A 10,000-nucleotide genomic window follows, 5' to 3' on the forward strand; every position below is an offset into this window, starting at 1 on the left:
TTTTGTGAGCTGAATGCTGTTGCTGATGCCACCAATGCTACTAATGCTACTAATGGTAATCTTTTTCTTCTCCTACTACTACTACTACTACTACTACTATTACTACTACTTCTACTACTACTAGAAATTTAAAACGATAATAATAATAATAATAATAAAAACAAAATATTTATATATACACACAACATTTTTCTCCGCAAATATCATCAATTTCATTTCATGTCCAGCCCATGAATTACATGAGCGAATAATGACCAGCCACTTGAAGAATCCCGACAAATGCATGACAATTAGGCAAGACGCATGAACACTGCAACTTAACACAACAGTGGCATTATCTAGTGGCGGCTCAGCTAATTGCAAAGATTCCTTAACACACACCAGAGAGAGAGAGAGAGAGAGAGAGAGAGAGAGAGAGAGGGAAGGGAAAAAAAGTCATGTTAAGTCTTTCCTAATGGACGCGCGTGGCAGTCATGGAATATATCTTGATGTAGTCATACTAGCATCCCACGAATCCAAATTATACGCATGGTTTGTATTCTTGCTGTAAGATAATATAATACAAGGGGAAGTGTAAGCACCGCGCCTCCAATATACATTAGCCAGAACGAGTTTGTTGCGGGGAAAAAGCTTGATATGTTAACGAGGCGCAGCTTGATGTGACCCTCGGTGATGAGAGAGAGAGAGAGAGAGAGAGAGAGAGAGAGAGAGAGAGAGAGAGAGAGAGAGAGAGAGAGAGAGAGAGAGAGAGTGTGTGTGTGTGTGGGGCTGCCTTTTCCTGCCTGGCCTTCCTCGACTGGCTTTCCTCGACTGGCTTTCCTCGACTGGCTTTTCTCGTCTGGCTTTCCTTGTCTGGCTGTCCTTGTCTGGGTTTTCCTCGTCCTCTTTTCTCGTCCAGCTTTTCTTGACTGGATTGTATTGTCTTCTTTCCTCGTCTGGTTCCTCTCGTCTGGCTTTTCTCTTCGTCTTGATTCGCTTTCCTGATATCCATGTTTTGTGGCATCATTTTATATAGATGTATAGATGCGGTATCTTTTTTTGTGTGCGTTTTATCACTTTATTAATGTTCCTTGGCTCTATTTTCTTTATATACTTGATTTTTTGTGTGTTCCTTCACTTTGTTTTAAATTTGGCTTCGTTTCCTTGGTATGTTTTTTTATTGTGTTTTTTTATTTATTTTTTTTTATTTCTATGACATTATTTTGCATACTTGATCATAATTGTGTTTCTTCATTTTGGTTAACAGTGTTTGGTTTTCTTCTCCATATATAATCGATTACATTTGCATTTATTTACATTCTGAGGTTTAATTTGCTGTAAATACTCAGTCATGTTTGTGTTGCCTCATTCTATTGGCATTCTGTGGCTCCGTTTTTTATATATACTCGATTATATATTTATGCTTCTTCACTCTATCAACAGGTTTTGAAAATTGAGTGGCGTGATTATTTGTCAGTCAATTTGCAGTACCCGTTTTCTGCTTTCCATTTTATGTCTTGCGTTTTCTCCTGTCCGCTCAGGTTTGTCTGATGAGGGAAGGGGGTACCTGTTTTCTTTCCTTGACTTGTCCTTTATTCGTTTTACTACGTTGAAAGCTTGAGGGATGATATTAATCGCTCTTTAGTACACAATTACTGCCATACCTAAGGGGAGATAAGTGAAGGTGGCATTAGCGATAGGAGCCACCATTATCACCGACAGCAATAACGAGAGTAACAGGAACCATCACTCTCTCCTACAGTGAGAACAATATCGACCATCACGAACACTAGAAAGAGCATTAGTAACATCGACCACTACAACCATCAACAACAATAACAACAACCACTGGCTACATCAGTAATAGATTCACCGACCACCACCAACAGCAAAACCAGAACCACATGCTTGCAAGGTTCACTGAGATCGCTTTCAGTTCTTCCTCCCCGGTCACCAGGTCACTCATCAATATGCCACGACGTGCTGCGGGTTTACAAGCTTCCGTGGTGTAGTGGTTATCACGTCTGCTTTACACGCAGAAGGTCCCAGGTTCGAGCCCTGGTGGGAGCAAGTGTGTCACTCTCTTTTGTGCTTCACACTTATTTGTAAGTTGTTTGTGAGTTTCAGCAATAAAGTCAATTCATTTTTACATACACAGGAGATCAGTCACCAGAATAACTCAACCGCTGAGCCTTTGAGTGTGCCTAGTGTTCTTAGACCTTTTGTTCGGTTACTTGTTTTGATTAAGAACACAAGAAAATAAGGAAAGCTGCAAGAAGCCATCAGGCCTACACGTGGCAGTCCCTGTATGAAGCACACCCACATATTTCTACCTATCATCCCCATCCAGAAATTTGTCTAATCACCTTTTACAGCTCCCTAATGACTCAGCACTAACAACCTAACTACTGATTCCATTCCATTCATCTACCATTCTATTTGTTAACCAGTTCCTTCCTATCTCTTTCTTGAACCCATTATTTCTTGTTCTATTCTGATTACTGCTCTTGTGTACTCTTCCCAATCTTATCGCAGGTGCCTTGTATATACAGTGTCTGTCCGCCTTCGCACATGTGGTGATGGAGCTCAGTTTTTTATTCATTTATTTATTTATTTATTTATTTATTTATTTATTTATTTTTATTTATTTATTTATTTATTGTTAATTATTTTTTTCTTTATATAGTGGCTCGCCCAATTATTGATTGATGTCAGAAGATAAGGTGGATTCAGAGTAACCTTGTATTACTCACCTGTGTTTTCAGTGATGAGTAGCGAGCCCGTAAGGAGAATCTCGTGCTATTTATAGGATCAGAACCCGAATTTTGTATTATAAACATTAGTGAAAAAGCTTATTTTTCCCAAAGAAACATTCCCTCTTTTTTTTTTTTCTTTTTTGTTGTTACTGTGGCAAACTTTTCCCATGAATTAACCCTCCTCCTCCTCCTCCTCCTCCTCCACTAGAATAACCACTTCCACCTAACGTCTTGACCTCCACCTACATCATTGCACCGGTAACCTGGGTCTCCGGGCAGTATCGTGGGCGTGGGCAGCTGTGGGCGGGCGTGGGTAGGGGACAGTTACAGGTGAAGGCGTGGGAAGCGTCATCTTCCCAGTGGCGTTATGAGGAGGAGAAGGAGGAGGAGGAAGAGGAGGAAGAAGAAGAAGAAGAAGAAGAGGAAGAGTTAGAAGAAGGCAAAGAAGACGAAGGAGAAGAGGAGAAAAAAAAGGCGAGGAGGAGGAGGAGGAGGAGGAGGAGGAGGTGGAGGAAGAAGAAGAAGAAGAAGAAGAAGAAGAAGAAGAAGAAGAAGAAGAAGAAGAAGAAGAAGAAGAAGAAGAAGAAGAAGAAGAAGAAGAAGAAGAAGAAGAGTAGGAGGTGAAGGTAAAACAACAACAACAACAACAACTAAGAAGGAAAGAAAATATAACCAGAAAAAAAAGACAATAGGATTTTTTTAATTAACAAAGAAAATAAGTGAGGGAAGAAAACAGAAATATAAACAGGGAAGGAAAGAAAATTACTAACATGTGAAAAAAAAAGTGAAATAGTTTGTCTCAGTGAATTGTTTAAAAAGTTTAGCACTATAGGCCTTAAAAAGAAAATAAGGGTCATTAAAAGAAAAAAATGAAGGAGATGAATTAATAACTTGAGATAATGAATAACAAGAAGTGAGAGAGAAAAAAAAATAACAGGAATGATAAAATATGATGATCACTTTAGGAGTTTCGAATTAAAAGAAAAACATAGAAAAAAGTTAGGTAACCACAACAACAACAACAACAACAACAACAACAACAACAACAAGAGCACATCAAGAGAAAATAGCGATAGATGAAGATGAGCAGGAAGGAGAGGGGGAACAGGGAAAGAAGAAAGGAATAGTAATAACAATAATGATGGTGGTGATGATGATGATAATAGTAATATAAAAAAAAGAAGTAGAAAGAAGAAAAAAGGAAAGTAAGAAAAAAAAGAAGAAAGGGAACAAGTAAGATATAAAATTAAGAAAAGACAGTCAAAACAATCAAAAGGAAAATAAAAAAGGAGGAGAAACAAACCAAGAAAAGACCAACAAAGAAATTAGAAAAGAAACAAGAGAAAGGAAGAGAAGAAACTGATGAAAAAAAACAAAGAAATTAATAAGGGGGTAAGAAGACTAGAAAACACGCAGATCACGCTCCCACTAAACCCGTCTCACAAGTAAATTGACTAACGTAAGACGCACATAAACCCGCCTATCTTCACTCCATCTAGAAACGTAAGAATGGAAGCTGTTTTCTGCCTCCTCGCTCGCTGCCTGCCTCGAGTCGGAATGTGGAATGCTTATCACTCCCTGCTGCAAACATTCTAAAAGTTATGCTCCTCTCAGGTGTCCAGTTATAAGGTGGTGAGGATTCCAGGAGAAACTGTAGTGTATTTTATATCTAGGACACCACAGCCACCACAGCCACCACCACCACCACCACGATGAAAGAAATGTAAGACAAACAGCTTGGTCTTATGTTAATCAGGGGGAGCAGTAGTCTTCTAAGGTCTCTGTTTGTTGTTCCTTTGTGTTCCTTTGTGAATGTAGTTCTTTTGCTTGCGCTGTTTATTGTTGTGTGAAAATTTTGTGTTGTTTTATGTGTATAGAAGTATGTTTTTCTTTATTTTTTTTATTTTATTTGATTGCATCATGAGTTTGTATTTGATTTTTTCTTTGCCGTCTTGTAAATTAATCTTTCCCCCTTTCTCTCTCTCTCTCTCTCTCTCTCTCTCTCTCTCTCTCTCTCTCTCTCTCTCTCTCTCTCTCTCTCTCTCTCTCTCTCTCTCTCTCTCTCATCCCCATAAAAAAACATCTACGTAACTCACTTTTTATCAGCCTATGAGCTTGTCTTCCTCCCCCTCTCCTCTATCCTCTTCTTTAGCACACGTAAAAAAAAAATTAAAACACCTTGTAGGGATTCTGAATTGACGAGTGGGAGGGAAGCCAGGTAGCGAGTGACGTGTATGTACCTCTCCTCAGTTTGCCCTTCGTTGTGTAATCCAGGAGAGAAGAGATGCTGGCGGTGTAGCTGTAAGTGTTTAGTCCCCCCTCCTGTTGTTGTTTTGATTTATTGGCCTTATATCTTATCGTCCTTGAAGCGTCCGTTGATAAATGCAGGATGGTTGAATATAGATACTGGTGTTTGGCGTTCATTGACCTTTCGAGGAAGTGTGCTCGTTCATCCCCTGTCTGTGTGTGTGTGTGTCCGTTCATCTCGTTCTTATTCTTGTTCGTATTCTTGTGTATTTTTTTTTTTCGTTTTTTTCGTTTCTTGTTTTTTCTTCTCTTCTCTTTTCTTTTCTCTTCTCCTTTCTTGTCTTTTCTCTTTTCTCTTCTTTTCTCTTTTTCTTCTCTTCTCTTCTCTTCTCTTCTCTCTCTCTCTCTCTCTCTCTCTCTCTCTCTCTCTCTCTCTCTCTCTCTCTCTCTCTCTCTCTCTCTCTCTCTCTCTCTCTCTCTCTCTCTCTCACACACACACACACACACACTCCACTGTCCTCTTCACCCACTCTCCTTCCCTCTGTTTCTGCTAGTCACTCTCACCTTTCCCTCTCTCTCTCCCGCTCTCCCACTCTCACTTAACTCTCTCCCTCCCTTCCACCCACTCTCACCTCCTAACCTACCAACCTCCCAACCGCTCTCACCTCCCTCTCTCTGTCCTTCCCTCCAGATCACTCTCACCGCTCTCCTCTCCCTTCCTGCCTACACTCTCACCTCCCACTCCTCTCTCTTTTTGCATGTCACGCTCACTCCGCTTGCTACCCTCTTTAGATGATGGCTTCGTGATGTTAGATTAAATATTGACACACACACACACACACACACACACACACACACACACACACACACACACACACACACACACACACACACACACACACACACACACACACACACACACGGGGATTTTAATGCTGCCTATATAGAGATCCATTCAAATATTAGGTGTGTGTGTGTGTGTGTGTGTGTGTGTGTGTGTGTGTGTGTGTGTGTGTGTGTGTGTGTGTGTGTGTGTGTGTGTGTGTGTGTGTGTGTGTGTGTGTGTGTGTGTGTGTGTGTGTGTGTGTGTGTGTGTGTGTGTGTGTGTTTTACATGCTTCTATGTGTTTTTTTTTCATGTTCTTTCTTCCTTTAAACGATTCTCACCCACACTATGACGTAAACACCATCATCACCATCATCACCACTCCAACAGTGTCATCATCACCACCAGCACCAAACATTTTTATCATTAGCATCACCACCAACACTATTGTCAATATTAACACAATCACCAGGACCAAACACTGACAACATCACCACATCCTTCGTCACCAGCAAAGGTATCATCAACAACAACAACAACAACAACAGCGTTACTTGACTTACCTGGATTGATATTGAAGAGAGAATGACTTATTTTTATCTCTTTGTTTTTGTCCCCCTGCGTCTTTCTTTCTTTCGTCTCTTCGTCCTGTTTTTCCTTTTCTGTTTACTTCAATTTTCTTCAGTCACAGTATGCAAGATTTTCGGGTCATTCAGTAACAGTCTTAGTAGAGAGAGAGTCATTGTCTGATGCACTTTTCATCTAGTAATAATAAAGTTCATTCTGTCCATATTCACACCCAGAGAGGAACACTTTCACACCTTCGATCCTGTTTAAAATACTCGAAATATTATATCAAGCGTCTTTTAAAAGTTCAAGGTAACACATAAACTGTCTTTTCTTAAACTCTTCGATTCGTATAAGCGCTTGTCGTTACGTTCATCTCAGCTTTACGGGAAGACTAGTTGAGTGTAAGGCAGAATAAAGACCAGAATATGTAAGAAAATATGTGAGAGGAGAGCTTAGATTAAGACAAAGCAAAAACTGGAATGGATAGGAAAGTATATTGAGTGACGGAGGATCTAGGAAGCTGAAGCAAGGCAGAGTGGAGCAGGATTTTTTAGGTCAGGGCATGGCTGGGATAGTACGAGGCAGGGCGTCCCAAAGAAGGACAGGGCGTGCAGCGTATAGGACAACGAATTGGAGCAGGATAGCGTGGACATAGGAGTGAGACCGAGCAGGATAGGAAGATCGTGTTGGCAGCGTAGGATATATGTAGGAGAGCAGATTAGGCAGGTTAGGATACAGCAGGGAAGAGTACAAGGTAGCAGGGTGGTGAGAGGGAAGAATGGTGAAACAGGATATGTGAGTGAAAAAGTAGATTTAGTTTAGATTAGGATATGACAGAATAGGCTAAGAGAAAAATCGCTATACCAGGACACAAAATGATGAAGAAAATACTGAAGAAAAGTTACAAGAGAGCTTGGAAGGTGAGAAGAGAACAGGGCAAGGTAGTGCAAGGCAGGGCATGAGAGGGCACGGTAGGACAAGGTAAGTAGGACAGGACATGGCAGGGTAGGGCAGGGCAGAGCAGGACAATGCTGGGTAGAGTAAAGCAGGTTAGGACAGGGTAAGACAGGGCAGGGTAGGATAGGGTAGGGTAAGGGGGCTGTCAGTCTGGGCGGCACGGCTCACAGGGGGCAGGGTCTGGGCACTGGGGAGCGGAGGCTGCGAGCGACACGAGGGACGGCTGGTGAGTGGGGCAGGGCGAGGCGCTACAGTCAGGCACCTCCTCCTCCTCCTCCTCCTCCTCCTCCTCCTCCTCCTCCTCCTCCTCCTCCTCCGCCTTTTCTTCTCTGCTGGACCCACGCCCCTCCTTCTTTCTCTCTCTCACTCTCTCTCTTCTCCCCTCCCCTCCGTCCATCCTTTCCTCCATACCTCTCTCTCTCTCTCTCTGTCTCTCTCTCTTGGCCTTGTGTCTGGTATCCTTATATTCCCAGCGCACAAACTTACGTAGAAAGAAGAGCCCTCATAAATTATCCTTGATCGTATTCTTTCCTGTGTCCCAGGCATCGCAGGCATCCGGGATGGAAGGTCAGTGATGCCCGCTATGTAGTGACGGCTGCCTCTTTCCACTACCCGAGGCACGAGTCGATGGCCCCGCACTGCACTCCAGGTAAGAGCAGCTTTGCACTCCGTTTTTTGTTCGTCTTTTTTGTCTGGCGCGTGTCAGGATGGGGAGGGGTCAATGAAGTCCTCTGACCTCGTGACCTCAGCATCCTTGTAGTGTCCTCCTGACCTAAAGACATGGGTTCCTACCCCCGAACCTTTGCCCATTGTAGCCTCAAGTGGTTCATGAAACGCTAAGTGTTCACTCATGCATGGTTGTTCTTGACGAGGAGCCGTGGTAACGCTCTTCTCGTTTTCCTCTCTGTTCCTCTTCCACTTAAGATGCCACGGGTTAACATTCCTAGCCTGGAAATTTCGCTGCGTCTCATTGTACTAAGACGCGTGACCTTGACTGATCCTCGGATGCCTTACACAGAACATGACTCTATCACTTGACGAACGCTTCTCTTGATCACTGTGATTCCTTACACAGACAGCTTCAGTTTATTTTCTAATTTGACGAACGTTTTGTTTGGTTTATCACCGCCTCTCCTTAAGCGGTGATCGTCACCTTGTTTTATAAATTGTCGAACGTTCCTCATTCATTTGTCACTTTGGTTGTTTACACAAAGATAATCATGTAGTGTTATGATAAGACGATGATTCCTCTTTAATTTACCAGTGATTCCTTATACACAAAGCAATAGTTTGTTTTAGGATTTGACGAACATTTCTCCTTATCTTATCACCTTTGGAAGAACAGCGAGAATAACATCCAAGTGTCTGTCGTCCACTATGTTCTTCATTAATCCCTTATCCCATGACTCTGTGTTTATGTCTGGTACAAGTCTTTTCTGAAGTATCCATTGTTTTCTAAAATGGTAATCTATGTATCAAATAGCGCTTCGTTCAATCATGTTCTTTCTTAACTTCATTTCCTCTCACTTTAAGCCTTTGTCTAACAAGTCTCCTGTTTTTTCATGTGTATGAATTGAATCATTCGTAATGTTAACGTGTAAATTTATGGTCATAGGTCAGCTAATCTGTCGCATTAATTTTTATTATGTCATACATTTTCCCTCAACCTTGAGTCCCCTGCTCTGGTGCCATTCCCTGTATAAAGCATGACCACTGACAAATTATCAACATCTCAGAGGAGTTAAGGCTCAGGGAAAACACTAAGCACAGTGGGAGAAAGTGTGGCAGATCACTTGACGATTGACCAAGACTTTACAAACCAAACAATAATGCTTCACTTTTACAGCAATGATATAGAATTGTGTATGTAACAACGACTTCACCATCAAATCATGTATCAAACAGTACGCACCTCTCTCTTATAGTAAAGCTTCTAGTTTTTTTTTTTTTATACACTTCACTTAATCCTGATGTTGAAACTCGTGTTCTTGTCTTAATCCTTCACCTGGAGCGACTCGTGTGTCTCTGATGCTCGCGTGTCATGTTCTGGTTGTTGACAATGAAAAAGAACCTCCTCCAAGGCTCGTTACCCCCAAGAAACACGTGTTCCTGGCGTCACTAATCCCCGGGGTGTCACTGTGGCTCGTGGTGTTTAGAGGTAGAGAAGACAAATTTGATGTTATTTTCTTGATAAATATATATAAGATGGGATCGAGTTAGATATATGTTTTCTTGAATATTTCCTTCAGTTTCTGCATTTTTACCTTGAGAAGAAGGCAGAGGTTTTACTGTGTGTTTTTTTTTTTTTTTGTCATAATTTTAAGGTAAATGAGATGGTGTGAAATTTTTTTATTGAATTTTTTCCAAGTTTCTCTATTTGTATTTTGAGAACAAGGCCAATATTTTATTATATGTATTCTTTTTTTCCGCGTTAAGTTTAAAATGAGATCGAGTTTTGTATGTGTTTTCCTTACATACTTTTTTCTTCTAGTCTTTTGTATCCTATTCGACGGAAAAAATACCAAAACAGCGTACAATCCCTCATGAACAAGCAAAACGAAGTTGAATAACGCAGAAATTTGCCGGACTTACATTCTCCCCCTTATCCCTTTCTGTATCCGTAAGAAGGAAAAAAAAAATCGTAACAAAAACAGATTAAAATTCCT

The 10,000-nt window shown here is 41.2% G+C and overlaps 1 protein-coding gene and 1 non-coding gene across 4 annotated transcripts in view; one reads left to right on the plus strand and one right to left on the minus strand.

The window, feature by feature from the left end:
- The window catches only part of LOC135107910 (uncharacterized), a 70,004-nt gene that overhangs the window by 28,158 nt on the left and 31,846 nt on the right, over window positions 1–10,000 (minus strand). The window contains exon 1 of one of the 3 annotated variants that reach the window (XM_064018287.1): window positions 6,371–6,514. The exons of the other annotated variants lie outside the window; for them this stretch is intronic. The gene's annotated coding sequence lies outside the window, so the exon portion shown is untranslated. Of the gene's footprint in view, window positions 1–6,370; window positions 6,515–10,000 lie in introns of those variants that run through there. 3 annotated transcript variants of the gene reach the window in all.
- On the plus strand, window positions 1,977–2,049 carry Trnav-uac (transfer RNA valine (anticodon UAC)). The gene has a single exon. It is a non-coding gene; the product is annotated as a tRNA-Val (tRNA).

The sequence above is a fragment of the Scylla paramamosain genome, chromosome 16 (assembly GCF_035594125.1).
Source record: "Scylla paramamosain isolate STU-SP2022 chromosome 16, ASM3559412v1, whole genome shotgun sequence".
NCBI classification, from domain to species: domain Eukaryota; kingdom Metazoa; phylum Arthropoda; class Malacostraca; order Decapoda; family Portunidae; genus Scylla; species Scylla paramamosain.